The sequence below is a fragment of the Rhincodon typus genome, chromosome 1 (assembly GCF_021869965.1).
Source record: "Rhincodon typus isolate 14 chromosome 1, sRhiTyp1.1, whole genome shotgun sequence".
Classification (NCBI taxonomy): domain Eukaryota; kingdom Metazoa; phylum Chordata; class Chondrichthyes; order Orectolobiformes; family Rhincodontidae; genus Rhincodon; species Rhincodon typus.
This window is the reverse complement of record NC_063332.1, coordinates 108,416,697-108,432,097: the sequence shown is the minus strand read 5'-3', so window position 1 is coordinate 108,432,097 and position 15,401 is coordinate 108,416,697.

The following is a 15,401-nucleotide window of genomic DNA, read 5'->3' as shown; positions in this document are numbered from 1 at the left end:
CTACACCTTGTTATCGCATGAAAAGCTTTTCTTGTTGAGATTGTCATTGATGTAAAGGAAGAACTAAATACTGTTCTGCAGCTAGCATTTACCTGTAATTGACAAACGGACTACATGATCTGAATATGCAAGGCAAAATTATCTGCTGTAAAAATTATAGAATTTTTTTAAATTTTGCTATTATTCACATTTTGTGCAAGTTATGTTTCTGTAGAGATTATCCAATCAGAATGAATGTTAGTTGATTTTCATTGTTTGAATGTTGTTCAACATCCGTTCTAATTTTTAAATCCTTCCTTGTCAGCTTTGAACGAATCACAGGCTACAAAAATGGTGTGAATTGCATGGCCAAATTGAGGAAAAAAGACTTTTTAAAGGAACATCATTATTTTAATTATTCGTTATAGGACCTGGGCATATTAAGGCCCCAGCATTTATTGCATTTCAGAAGTGGTGGTCAGTGTCTTTTTTTTTAACTACTGTAGTCTGTGAAGTGAAGATATTCCCATAGTGGCATTAAGTAGCGTTCCAGAATTTTGTACCAGTGACATTCAAGGATGGGCAATATATTTCAAAATCAATGTTGTGTGACTTTAGAGGATGCCTTCAAGTGGCAGTATTCCCATATTCCTGGCACCATTGCCTTTCAAGGTGGTAGATGTCGTACGTATGAGGTTCTGGTGAAGAAATCTTGAGTAGTTGCTGCAGCACTTATTGTAGGTGGGGTCAGGGAATTGTACAGACTGGGTGAGTTGCATCTAAACAGACCTGGGACTAATTTCCTTTTGGAGAGATTTTCTAATGCTATTGGGTGGAGTTAAACTAAATTGGCAGGGGAGTGGAAACCTCAAGGTAATATGAAGTGTGGAATCCAAAGTGCTGTGACACTGGGAGAGACAGATAGCACTGGAGAAAGAAATAGTAAATTATTAGTTATACTCAAACGGAAAAATTAATAATGTTTTAATTAAGGTTATTATGCATGTAAGAGAGTATGTAGAGCTGTGATCACCAATGTTTTTAAGCACTAGATCAATAGTGCAAACAAGGATCTACCCTGAAGAGAATACAGAGTAGTTTAATGTTAGTGTTACATAAATTTAAAACCAAGTATATATAATTAATTGCTTCGTCCTCTACTCATCAAGAAAGAGTGTGACTCCTGTGACTGCATATTATTTGCTAGTGCCTTGATGTTTGTATTGTAGTTTGAGTCTGCTAGTCATAAACAGTCCAGCAACTATGTCTATGAGGCAGATGTGATACTTGGACTTGATTGTCTTCATGTGGGAGAATGCTGTCTCATCGGTCTGTGGAGCCAAAAATTACTATCACTTTAAAAACACAAGCTGATAAGTTTTTGTTTTTTTTTCTGTTTACAGGTCCTCAAAAATCACTGTCCCTTGTCCTGACTTTCAATTCAATATAATTTTTCATCCTAATTATCTCTATATCAAATTCACTGCTTTCTAACTCAAATAGCTAATGGAATTTTGTGGCCAAATCACCAATGTCTATTTGTAGGATTTTGTTTCTTTTTGAGACAATTTTTCCAATCACATCTAGTTCCTGAAATCACCTGTTGAATTCCTTTGCTGACTTCCTCAGGTATACACAGACATTTTGTGGGTGGAACTGTTTTTCATCATTTTTGATACTTTCTAACTATTTTCTTCAGAGTCCGGGAGTATTGAAATGTTTTACTTTTTAATTGGGAGAATTAAGATGAAGCTCATGACCGATACAAGGTGGATAATAAAACCAAGAACCCAAAAAGCCAATAGGAGACGCAAATAAAGTATGAAAATAAATTACCAGATAATGTCAAAGAGAATCCAAATCTTCTATATCTGCATTTAAGTGACTAAAAGCTGGAAAAAAAGAATAGGACTGATTGAGGATTAAAATGAGAATTTATCCATGGAGGCAGAGGCATACCTAAGCTATTAAATTAGTACAATGCGAGTGTGTATTGCATGACCTGAGATGCTGTAAATTCATTTATAGCTCAGGGATTTTCTTGATTCCCAAAAACGTTGATCTTAATTTGAATTGTCACGTAAGGTGTGATTTTATAAAGTACTATTGGCATTAGAATTTGAATTTGGAATGTTGGCATATGGGAGTTGGCCTGTGTGTATGAAAGGGTAATAATTAACTTGTGAATTTTTCTGGAGCTATGAGCTTAAACCAGTATGCATCAGAGAGCAGCTGACTGGGGCTCTCCTGGATCAATAAATGGGAATTTGTGTTTCGAATTTTACAATTGGAGGCAGCAAACATTGAGAAACATTAGATTACAAATAATCAGAGATTAACTTTTGTTTAGGAAGAACCCATAGATTGAAAATCTGTTGGTTTCAGTTCACAGAAGGCCTGGCTGGGGTTAGAGATAACAATTTGTTTTCCCCCCGGAGTTGAGGTTAGTAAAGAACAATTAGGAAAAATGTAAGGGTTTCTTTCAAAAATTCCAGTCCAGAAAGGTTTGATTAGAATCCTGAAGGGGTTAACTGAAGGTAAGAAAGTTTAACATTTTAGTGCATATTAGTTATATGCACAATCAAGAAAGAGACTATTAAGGTCCCAAGACAAGAAATTGAAAGAGACAGTTAAGTCAAACCTACGGAGAAATGAACTCTCTCTGGTATTTGATAACTTAAGATGATGGTGTTGGGATAAATAGAATACAATTCTATCATGTGTCTTGAAACCTTTCAAGTTGTGTCATATGTAAATAGCTTGGTTTGTTATATTGTTACAACCCCTCGGGAAAGTGCACTGGTTTTCAAGAATTACTACTGCCAGAGTCTTCACAAAAGTTAATGATTTAATCGAGCATCTGATTTACCTCCCTGTTGAAATCAAGTACTATCACAGAATACTAACCAGGTTTCTGTACTTAACAAGAACTACTTATTACAAATAGGTAAATTCAAATCATAAGTAAACAACTATGAAGTATCAACATATGGGTCTACTAGTTAAAACACTAACCCCTCCCCCCCTTTATAATTGGTGGCTGGAGGGAAATATAAAGTGGGAAGCATAATTCAATAGCACCAGTCCACCAGGTTTGTTGAGCTAAAAACAAATTGTTGGAGAAACTCAACAGGTCTGGCAACATTACTGTGGAGAAAGTAGAGTTAATGGTTCAAGTCTGGTGCTTTTTTTCTTGTTTTATGTATGTTGAGATGTTCCCTTTGACTTGACACGACTTTCAGTTGTTTGATCTCCTTTTTCCAGGTTCTTTCACTTCCCAGAAGAAACAGGGTGATTGGTACACTAACCACACAGTTTAAAGGCAGCAGCTTGCAGCAACTGGTGGGAGAAAATACCTGATTTTCTTCAAACTTCAGGAATTTTTTACTGCAGAGCAAGAGAGACAGACACGCATACACATGCACAACATGCCCTTCTAGCAGTCTGAAGGCTTTTTGCCGAATCATTAACACCTACAAACTGTGCAACTAGCCGGGAACGAATGAGAGAGTTGTGAGCAAGCTGATGATGTTTGGCATCCATGACTTTGTTTGTGCAAACATGACAATCAGCTACCAGTAGTTGGCCAAATTGCATTCTGCATACGCACATGCATGCAGTCACACACCACTGCTGTGTAGTGTACAAACATCTTTCCTCACCGCCTTTCCCCTACATGCCTCCAGTGAATGAGGAGAGAATTCAGACACATGGAGGATTTAAAATTGGTAAGGAAGAGGTATTGGATAGCTGTCTGAGGAATGAGGGCTGTGACATAGTATTCTTGGATTTCCAAAATGCTTTAGATAAGGTACCACATCAAAGTTATTGCAGAAAATAAAAAGTCATAGTGGAGGGGGTAACATTAACATGGATAAAAGATTGGCAGAAAAAATCAGTATGCATAAATGGGTCTTTGTCTGATTGGCAGATTGTGATGCGTAGAGTCCCACAGGTGTCTGTGTTGGGGTCTCAACATTTTACAATTTGCATCAATGACTGAGATGAGAGGACCCAACGTATGGTAGTCAAATTCACAAGTGACACCAGGATAGGTAGGAAAGTATGTTGTGAAGAAGACACGAAGTTGCAGACAAATATAGATAGGTTAAGTGAGTGGGCAAAAATCTGGCATTTAGAGCATTATGTGGGAAAATATGATTTTTGCTTTGGCAAGAAGAGTAAAAATGTATTACTTAAACGGAAAGTGCCAGAATTCTGGGGTGCAGAGAGATTTTGATGTTCTGGTGCATGAGTCACAAAAAGTTGATGCAGCTACTGCACAAAGTCAAGAAGGCTAATGGGATATTAGCTTTTGCAATGAGACAAATTGAATGCAAAAGTATGGATGTTGTGTTTCAGTTAGACAGAACATTGATGACTACATCTGGAACACTGATAAAAGCAAAATACTACCGATCATGGAAACCCAAAACAAACACACAAAATGCTGGAGATGTTGAGTAGGTTTGGCAGCATCTGGAGATGAAATACAGTTAATGTTTTGAATGACTCTCCTTAATCGCTGATTTTTTGCCAATTCTGGACAAGAGCAAGAAGCCACATTGATGACATCATTGATGTGGTGAAAAATTGTGGATGGGGTCAAAGTAGAACTAGAGTACAAAAGGAGAGAGGTTATGTTTCAATTATACAGGGCACTGGTGAGTCCAAACCTGGGTACTCTATTGGTCACATTATCTGAGGAAATGACTCACCGGGCTAGTCAAGCAACCGCTTGATATATTTAGACTCACGGAATCATACCTTTCACGCAATGCCCGGACAGCCCCAGTACCCTCTCCCACTGGCAGTGCAGACATAGTAAAGGTAGCGGCACAGTGGTTATACAGTCAAGAGTGAATTAACTGCAGACCCCATGTAGTCTCATGGCATTCGGTCAAATATGCTCAAAGAAACCTGCTGATTACAACGTATACCCTCCCCAACCCCAGCTGATGAATCAGTATTCTTAATATATTGAACAAAACTTGGATGAGGCATTGAAAGAAGCAAAGGTGCAGAATATACTCAGAGTGGAGCACTTCAATTCTTAGACTAATCCCTAGAGTAACTCATAGCACCACTGTTGATTGAGCTGGTCAAGTCCAAACTGACACGACTATTAGACTGATCTGCAGCAGATGAGAAGGTACTAACAAGTGGGAAAAACATACTTTACCTCATTCTTACCATTCTGCCTGTTGTAGATGTATTTGTCCATGGCAGCATCAATAGGAGTGACTGGTGCATAGTCCTTGTGGAGATAAAGTTCCATTTTCACATGGAATATACCCTCCACTGTATTGTCTGGCTCTTCCATTATAATAACGGAATAGATTTTTAACAGATCCAGCAACTCAAGACTGGGCATCACAGGTGCTGTGAGCTATCAGCGGCAGAATTGTATTCCAACACAATCTGCAACCTTATGACCTGGCGAATCCCCTACGCTGCCATGACCATCGAACCAGGAGATCAACCCTGCTCCAATAAAGAGTGCAGGAAGGTATGTTGGCAGCAGCACCAGGCATACCTAAAAAGAATGTCAACCTGGTGAAGCTACAGAACAGGCCTACTTGTGTGCCAAACAGCAAGAGCAGCAAGTGATAGGAATCTTGCACAAATAACTCACTTCCTGATTCGGCAGAGCTTGTCCACCATGACACACTGCAGAAATTCACCGAGGTTCCTCAGACAGCACCTTCCAAACTCAGGCCTACTTCCAACTGGAAGGACAAAGCAGATACATGGGAAAACCACCATCTGCAAATTCTTCTCCCTCCAAGCTATCCTGACTTGGAAATATATCATGATTCCTTCAGTGCCACTGGGTTGAAATCCTGAAATTCCCTCCCTAACATCATCTATCTGGACGAGTGGACTGTTGCAGTTCAAGAATGTAGCTCACCTCCACTTCTCAAGGGCAGTTAAGGATGAACAATAAATGCTGACCTAGCCTATGAAACTCACCCCGCCCCCGGCAAAGAATAAAATGAAATGTTACTTGTGGCATTGACTAAACAGAACCTGTAAATGTGGTATGTTTGATTTTTCAGAAGGTTTTTGATAAGGTCCTACATAGGAAGTTAAGAAGTAAAATTAGAGCACATGTAATTGGGGGGAAATATATGAATGGGTTGAGAGCTGGTTAATAGATAAAAAGCAGAAAGTAAAAATAAACATATAATTCTCAAGGTAGGTCGTTTCTAGTCGGGCACCTGAAGTGTAAGTACTATCCACAACTGTTCACAATCTATACAAGACCATGAGACTATAAGAAATAGGAACAGGAGTAGATCTTTTGGCCCTTCAAGCCTGCCTGCTATTCAATAGAATCAAAGGTGATCTGACATTCCTCATATCCACTTTCCTGCCCTTTCGCTATGACTGTTAATTGCCCTACTGTTCAAGAACCCATTTATCTCAGCCTTATACATGTACAAGAATTCTGCCACCCTCTCAGCCAACTGTAGCAAAGAGTTCCAAACACTTGCGGTCACCTGACAAAAGAAATTCCTCCTCATCTCAATCTTAAATTAGTACCCCTTTATTCTGTGACTTAAGTCCTCTGGTCCTAGACTCTCCCATGAGGGGAAAGATCATCTCAGCATTTATCCTGTCAAGCCCCTTATGAATCCTATTAATTTCAATGAGATCACATTCTTCTAAATTCTAATGAGTAGAGTCCCAACCTGCTTAACCTTTGCTCATAAGAGCAAACTGGAAAACTCCATACTGGGGAAAATCCTAATGAACCTTCTCTGAACTGCCTTCAATGAAATAATACTTTTCTTTAGATAAGGGAGCCAAACTGCTAACAATACTCCAGACTAGTGTTTGGTGGTCGGCATAGACGGTGGGCTGAAGGATCTGTTTCTGCACAGTATGACTCCATTACTCTATGGGGTCTCACCAGCAACTTGTACAGTTGCAGTAAGACTTCCCTACTCTTATACTCTAATTCCCTTGAAATAAGGGCCAACCCTGGTTATCTGATGCACCTCTGCTAGCTTTCTGTGTTTCATGCACAAGTATCCCTCAGTCACTTTGTGTTGCAGTTTTTCTCCATTTCAATAATACTGTTCTTTTGTTCTCCCCTCCAAAATGAACAATTTCACATTTTCCCACATTGTATTTCATTTGCCAACTTGCCTTTCCACCTGTTCTTGTATTGTCAGCAAATTTGTCTACAATACATTTGCTTCCTTCCTCCAAGTCGTTAATATATTGTAAATAGTTGCAGTCCCAGCACTGATCCCTGATGACACCCTCTGCATACAGATTGCTGACCTGAAAAAGAATACCTTATTGCCACTTGCTGTTTTCTGCCTATTAGATAATTGTCTATCCAAGCCCATATACTACCTTCAACACCATGGGCTCTGATCTTATGACTTAACCTTCTGTGAGGTACCTTGTCAAATGGCATCTAGAATCCCAAAATTCAATACAACTATTAATTCCCCTCTATCCACTGTAGTTGAGACTTTCTTTAAACCTCTATCAAATTAGATACGTTTTTGCTTTCATGAAGCCATGCTGACTCTGATTAGATTATGGTTTTCCAAATGTCCTGCTTCTACTTCCTTAATAATTGAATCCAATACTTCTCCAACAATAAATGGTAGGCTTATTGGCCTATAGTTACCTGCTTTTTGCCTCCTTTCCTTTTTGATTAGGTTTATCACATTGGCAATTTTCCAATCCTCTGGTCCTTTTTCAGAATCCAAGGATTTTGGAAAATTACAACTAATGCATCCACTATCTCTGTAGCTACCTCTTTCAGGATCTGAGGATGCGAGTCTTAAGGGCCAAGTAACATAACACCCTTTAGCCCCATTAATTTGTCTAATACTACTTCTCCAGTAATGTGATGGTACTTAATACCTTCCCCCTGTCCATGTTCTTTAGTGTTAGTAGGATGTTCAAAGTATCTTCTGCCATAAAGACTGCTGCAAAATATCTATTTAACTCCTCTGCCATTTCCTTACTGGATGTGGGGACCACATTATCTGATGACACCAACTGGGTGGGAGCACAAAGTGTGAGGTGTTTACATGGAGGGCTCAAGAGGTCTGGGTAGAAAAGAACAGAAAGGCAGAATATTTCTCTAATTGTGAATGGTTGTGAAGTGTCAGTGCCCAAATGAACCTAAGTACCCTTGTCCATGAGTCACTAAAAGCAAGCATCCAAATGCATCAGGCAATTAGAAATGCAAATAAATGGTCCTCATTTATTTCATGGGGATTTGAGTAAAGAAGTAAGGATGTCTTGCTGCATTTGTTATTGAGCCTTAGTGAAAGTTCACCTGATGTTTTATGCATAGTTTTGGTCTCTTTATCTAAGGAAGGATATATTCATCATAGAGCAAGTTCAATTGATATTCACTGGATTAATCCCTAAAATGGCAGAGTTATTTTATGAGGGGAGATTGAGGAGAATGGTTTGGTATTTCCTAAAGTTTTGAAGTATGAGAGGTGATCACATTGAATATTGTAAAATTCTTACAGAGCAAGTATGACAGGTTGAACTTCGATCAGATGTTTCCCCTGGCCATGACTCCAGGACTCAATCTCAGGCTAAGGGATAGGCCATTGAAGACTATGATGAGAAATGTCTTCATCCAGAAGGTGGTGAATTTTTGAATTCTCTATCCCAGAAAGCTGAAAAAACTTAATTGTTGGGCAGATTCAAGAAAGAAATCAGTAGGTTTCTGGAGAATAATGACATTAAGGTATATGAAGATCGAGAAGGAAAGTGGCATTGAAGAGAAAATTAACCATGATCTTCAATGGCAGGGCAGACTCAATACAGTGAGTGACCTAATCCTGTTCCTACTGTCCTAACATGTGGGAAAACTCAAGGATGGTAATTACATTGAATGTTCAATGGCTGAGATGTTTGACCTCCAACAGCCACAACAATCTTCCCTTGTGCTCAGTATGACTCCAGCTAGTGGAAAGTTTCACCTGTTTTTCATCAACATTCAATCTTGCATGGGCATTTGTTGCCACAGTCAGTCAAGTGCTATCTTGATGCCAAGGGCAATCACTTACACCTCAGCTTTGAAATCAGCTCTTTTGAGCCAAATCTTGAATAGTGTCAGCAGCCAAGTGGTCATACCTTAGCAAGTCATTACTAAATATGTGCCACTTAATAGCACTGTCAAGATCACCTTCCATCACTGTATTGATGTTTGGGTGATAATTAGTTAGGTGGAACTTTTCCCGGCTTCTGCAATAAAAGGAAGTATTTGCTCCAGTGTGATTGAACTACAAACTACTATTTTCAAATTTGCTCCATTAAGTTCAGCTTCCTGGGCTGTTTTCAAAGACGGTACAATTATGAAGTATCACTAAAACAATACAATGGAAATGGTAAAGAAGAGGTCTTCTACAGATTGCTACGTCTACTTAATGCATTATATGCTTTTGTCCAAATTGCACAATTGAGTATTTGGCCCCAAAACAAGGACCTAGTGAACTACTGGTGTTCATATATGCTCATCATATCCAATTTCTTTCATCATAGCCATACCACAATAAAGGGGATGCATGTTGGCCCGTTGAGATAACAAGCTAATTCAGTGCATTATCAACATGGCTTAAAGCAAGCACCAGTTCTGGTGTCCACCTTTCAAATGTGATTCAAAGAAGGGAGCATGTCACTTATCACAGCTGTGTAAGGGGCAAGGGTTATCACTGAAGAAGGAATGGTTACTGTTGGGTGAAGGTTTAATACATTTTGTCATCAACTTTGCCAAATTGTTTTGCAATTCCAACTTCATAGGATTCATGCACAAAGATTAATATTTTTAAATCAGGAACATGATTCCAAGTATAACATAGTGTGGAGCTAGAGGAACACAGCAGGCCAGGCAGCATCAGAGGAGCAGGAAAGCTAACGTTTCGGGTTGGGAACCTTCAGAAATGGGGGAGGTGGAAGTAAGCTCAGAAATAAATAGAGAGAGGAGGGGTGGGGCTGGGGAAGGTAGGTGAGATAGCAATAGGTGAGTGCAGGTAGGCAGTGGTGGGGATTGGTCAGTGAGGTGGGAGAGAAAACAGACAGGTCAAGGAGGCGGGGTTGAGAGGGAGAGTTGGTCTTGGGATTAGGCCGGGGGTGGGGAGATTTTGAAAGTAGTAAAGTCCACATTGAGACCATTGGGTTGTAGGCTCCCAAGATGGAATATGAGATGCTGCTCCTCCAGTTTCCAGGTGGTGTCGTTGTGACACTGGAGGAGGCCCAGGATGGACATGTTGTCGAGGGAGTGGGAGGGGGAGTTGAAGTGGCTCGTGACTGGAAGGTGTTGTCGTTTGTCGCGAACTGAGCGTAGGTGCTGTACAAAGTGGTCTCTGACCCTCTGCTTGGTCTCACCGATGTAGAGGAGGCCACGTCAAGAACAACGGATACAATAGACCACATTAGCAGATGTGCAAGTGACCATCTGTCTGATGTGGAAGGTTTTTTTGGGTTCTTGGATGGAGGTGAGGGGGGAGGTGTAGGGGCAGGTGTAACACTTCCTGCAGTTGCAGGGAGAGGTGCCGGGGGTGGTGGAGATAGTGGGGAGTGTGGAGCGGACGAGGGAGTCATGGAGAGAGCGGTCCCTACAGAAGGCAGATAGGGGTGGGGAGGGAAATATATCCTTGGCAGTGGGGTCAGATCATTTGTTACCTTTCAAAACAAGTACGAAGCATTTCTTCTTAGTAGCAAGGAGCTAAATACTCACTTATGCCTCAAAGTAAAGGTTGGTAGGCTGCTGTTGCAGCATGGTGGCACAGTGGTTAGCAGCGCTGCCTTACAGTGCTAGGGACTTGGGTTCAATTCTAGCCCTGGGCAACTGTCTTGTTTGGCGTTTGCACATTCTCCGTGTCTGTGTGGGTTTCCTCCCACAATCCAAAGATGTGCAGGTTGGGTGGATTGGCCATGCTAAATTGCCCAAAGTGTCCAGGAAGTGTAGATAAAGTGGATGAGCAATGGGAAATGCAGGGTTACAGGGATAGGGTAGGGAGGTGAGTCTGGGTGGTTAGCACTCTGGAGAGTTAGTGCAGTCTTGTTGGGCCCAATGGCCTGTTTCCACACTGTAGGGATTCCAGGAATTCCATTTTTTAAAAAAAAAAGGAAGCCCAGACAGGTTGGTGGCCAACAAAAACATTTGTAAAGATAATCTTAAGTACATAAATCGTGCCACAGAACAGCTTCTTTCAAAAACACTATTACTGATGGAAAAGTTGGAGGGGTGGGGGGTTCTAAAATGTAAGATATAATAAAGGTCAGCTTAAATACAATTTAAAGAGTTGCTTGGTAGTACACAACTTAACCATTGCTGAAAGGAGACACAGTGCCGGTTTTTCGGATGAGTATCAATCCATGCAGATGGCTGCTCCAGCCCCTTTTATATGAAAGGGAACTCTGTGTTTCTGAGAGGAGATTCTACTCAGTGCTCCCTCAAAAATGTTGAAGCGCCATTGCATTCTGACAGTTCTTTCATAGCATAGAGCTAGCAGAGGAAAGCAAAACCATGTCCCCCTTTTCATAGCGATCAGCTGCTGGATTCTGAAATTTAAAGGTCCCGATATTCACTTCAACAGCTGTTCTCAAACCATAAGTGTGTAGGGAAAGGGTAATGTTAGGGTGTTGGGAGGGTAGGCTGCCAGATGGATGGGGTGTAGAGGGCCAAGTAAGTACAGTGCCAAGTGGGTAGGGTGTGTAAGTTACCAACTGGTTATGGTGCCACCTGAGGAAGAGATAGAGTGGCCAGGGAAGAAGTGAATGGGTAAGTGTTACACCTGTGATGGCATGGGAAGGTATCATGTGGGAATGAGGAAATGTTAGGAATGATGGAGGAGTGGACTAGGGTGTCTCAGAGGAAATCGTCCCTCTGAGGGAAGGGGAAGATGCGGAGTACTTGGAAGTGTATGGTAAAATAGGAACTGAGTCAGCATGGCTTTGTCAAGAGGAGATCACACCTGATAAAGCTATAGGAATTCTTTGGGGAGGTAACAAGCAAGTTAGACAAAGGAGAGCCAGTGAACGTGATCTATTTAGATTTCTAAAAGGCCTTTGACAAGGTATCTCACAGAAGACTACTAAGTAAGATATGACCCCATGGTGCTAGGGGCAAGGTATTAGTGTAGATAAAGTATTGGCTTGCTGGCAGAAAGCAGAGAGAGTCAGGAAAAGTCATCTTTTTCGGGATGGCAGCCTGAAGGATTTCCACACCTATTCACATTATACAATAATGATTTGGAGAAAGGATCTGAGGGCATCATTGTGAAGTTTTCAGATGATACAAAGAGAGGTGGAGGGACAGGTAGTGTTAAGGAAGCAGGATGGCTGTAAAAGAACTTGGACAGGCTTGAAGAGTGGGCAAAGAAGTGGCAGATGGAATACAATATGGGAAAACGTGAAGTTATGTATTTTGATAGGAAAAGTATAGGTGTTGACTATTTTCTAAATGGGGAAAGGTTTCCTGAAGCACAAATGGACTTGGGAGTCCTAGTTCAAGATTCTCTTAAGGTTAACATGCAGTTTCAGTTGGCAAATAGGAAGACAAATGCAATTTTAGCATTCATTTCAAGACGCTCCAATGAAAGATTAGAGATGTACTACTGAAGCTGTGTAAGGCTGTGGTCTGACCACATTGGGAATATTATGAGCAGTTTTGGGCCCCATATCTAAGGAAGGATTTGCTGGCATTGTGGAGAGTCCAGAGGTAGTTTACAAGAATGATACTAAGAATGAAGGGCTTGTAATGTGAGGAGTGGTTGCAGACCCTGGGTCTGTACTCAATGCAGTTTAGAAGGATGAGGGGTGACTGACTGAAACATACAAAATACTGAGAGGCCTTGATAGAGTGGATGATGGAGACGATGTTTCCAGTCGTAGGAGAGAATAGGACTGTAGGCCACAGCCTCAGAATGAAGGGAAGACTCTTTAAAACTGAGATGAGAAGGAATTTCTTCAGCCAGAGGGTGGTTAATCTGTGGACCCATATGGATACTTGAGGCCACACCTTTGCCTTGAAGAAAATGAGATGAGTTAAAGGAGAAGTTGTTTAAAATAAGAACAAGCTCAGTGGGGCAAAGGAGAATGGTGGTGGATGGGGATTCTTCAGTCTTCTATTCAGGAAGGAAACGGAAAGCCTTCAGACCATCCTGATGGGAGATGGATGTGTAGAGGGATTGCATGCACATAGTGAAGAGCAAGCGATTAGGACCAGAAAATTAGAAAATGTGGAACTGATGTAAAGTGTCAAAAGAATTTTCAGGCTAAAAGCCAGCAGAAAGCGTTCAAGTGGAGATGGATGAAAGGGTCAGTATGGTGGGAAGTCTGTGTATTTTAAAATATTTCTAATTGTCTTGTATATTTGGATAGTTTTGGGTTTTTTTTGGGTAATAATCTTCTGTTTTGTTGCTAAGGAAAATCAAGTGCAGGTAAATGGGATTATATATTTTGGTGTTTGTTGGTTGGCATAAACATGGTAGGCCGAAGGCCCTGTTTCCATACTGCATGGCTCTTTGACTATAAAATCTGCAGCCCTGTTTGAATATGTTCTGGCGACTAACCACCATGTTGACTAACTAAACAAAATAAAACATATGACCTACTAAGGCAGGTTTCATTCTGGCATCAAACTTGCCCCATAACTATGAACATAATGGTGGATGTGACATCATCTCAGGAAATACATACAGCATCCAGAAAGAACACCACTTCAGAGAAAGCAGGAGCTTATGGACCTCCATTTAAACACAGTCAACATCATTCAATAATAAAAACGCAAAATACTTGAAATACTCACTAGTTCTGATGAAGAGTCATTGACTTGAAATGTTAACTCTGTTTCTCTCATCTGAGTATTGCCAACACTTTTTGTTCTTATTTCAGAGTTCCGGTGTTTTGTGGATAGTTTTTGTGCTATTTTATTTACTGTTATTTCACAAAGCTTATCAAGGAAAAGAGTGCAGACACATTTTACATTGCTGCCCTTATAAAAAACACAACAAGAACAGGAATATGTTATAAACAGAAATTAAAACGTGCATTAAGAGAAACAAATGACTTTGTGACATCATGGCACTTTTCCAGGTGGTTGTGTAAGTCTCAAAGGAAAACCACTTATACCAAAGCTGCTTCCTTCAAAATGCTGTTCTGCCTGTTGTGGAGCATTCTTCTCCGTCAGGGTGTATCAGTGCTCATTATCAAGGTCACGTCTTTGAAACACGTCCACGTTAAACTTCAGAACTAATGTTTAATTAATTGATGTAGCTAAATGTCAAAAGTTTTATTTCTCAAAATGTCTCAATTTTGCTTGCTGTGACTTGTCAGAGATGTGTACTCGTGACACAAGTCTTACTTCAAGCAGGGAGTAGATATCTCTCAGGGGCTAAAGACTCTGTTACGTTGGAAAAGATGAAGAAGCTATGCTTCTCTTGGGATTTATATGTGTCTCTGTTGCTTGGAAAACATGTATACCTGTGAGAGCACCATTTCAGAATTCAGGACTGTTATCCTTTCTACTAATGAACACCATGTGATTTCTCTCTCATGCTTGAAACTGCAAAGGTGCAATTGATGTGGCCTTATATCCTGTGAATACTATCCTTTTTAAGCGAATTGTGTTTGACTCTCCATCTGCTGCTACGTCCCAGTCCTGATTCCAATAGTGTCATCAGCATGTTGAAATATCTGTAAAGTCAGAGATATAGCATATGGAAACAGACCCTTCGGTTCAACTTGTCCATACCGACCAGATATCTTATAAATCTAGTCCCATTTGCCACCATTTGACCCATATCCCTTTAAACCCTTCCTATTCATATACCCATCCAGATGCCTTTTAAATGTTATAATCATACCATCTCCACCACTTCCTCTGGCATCTCATTCCATGCTAGTGCCACGCTTTGTGTGAAAAAGTTGCCTCTTAGGTCCCTTTTAAATCTTTCCCCTCTCACCTTAAACCTATGCAGTCTAGTTTTGGACACCCCCACCCAGAGGAAAAGACCTTACCTACTTACCGTATCCATGCCCCTCATGATTTTATAAACCTCTATAAGGTCAGCCCTCGGCCTCAAACACTCCAGGGAAAATAACCCCATTTTATAGCTCCACTTATAGCTCAAAACCTTCAACCCTGGCAACATCCTCATAAATCTTTTCTGAACCCTTTCAAGTTTCACAACATCCTATTGGAGGGAGACTAGAATTGCAGCGATACTGCAAAAGTGGCTGAACCAATGTCCTATTCAGATGCAACATGACCTCACAACTCCTATACTCAATGCACCGACCAATAAAGGCAAGCATACCAAACACCTTCTTCACTATCCTATCTACCTGCGACTCCACTTTCAAGGAACTATGAACTTGCACTCCAAGGTCTCTGTTCTGCAACACTCCCCAGGACTTTATCATTA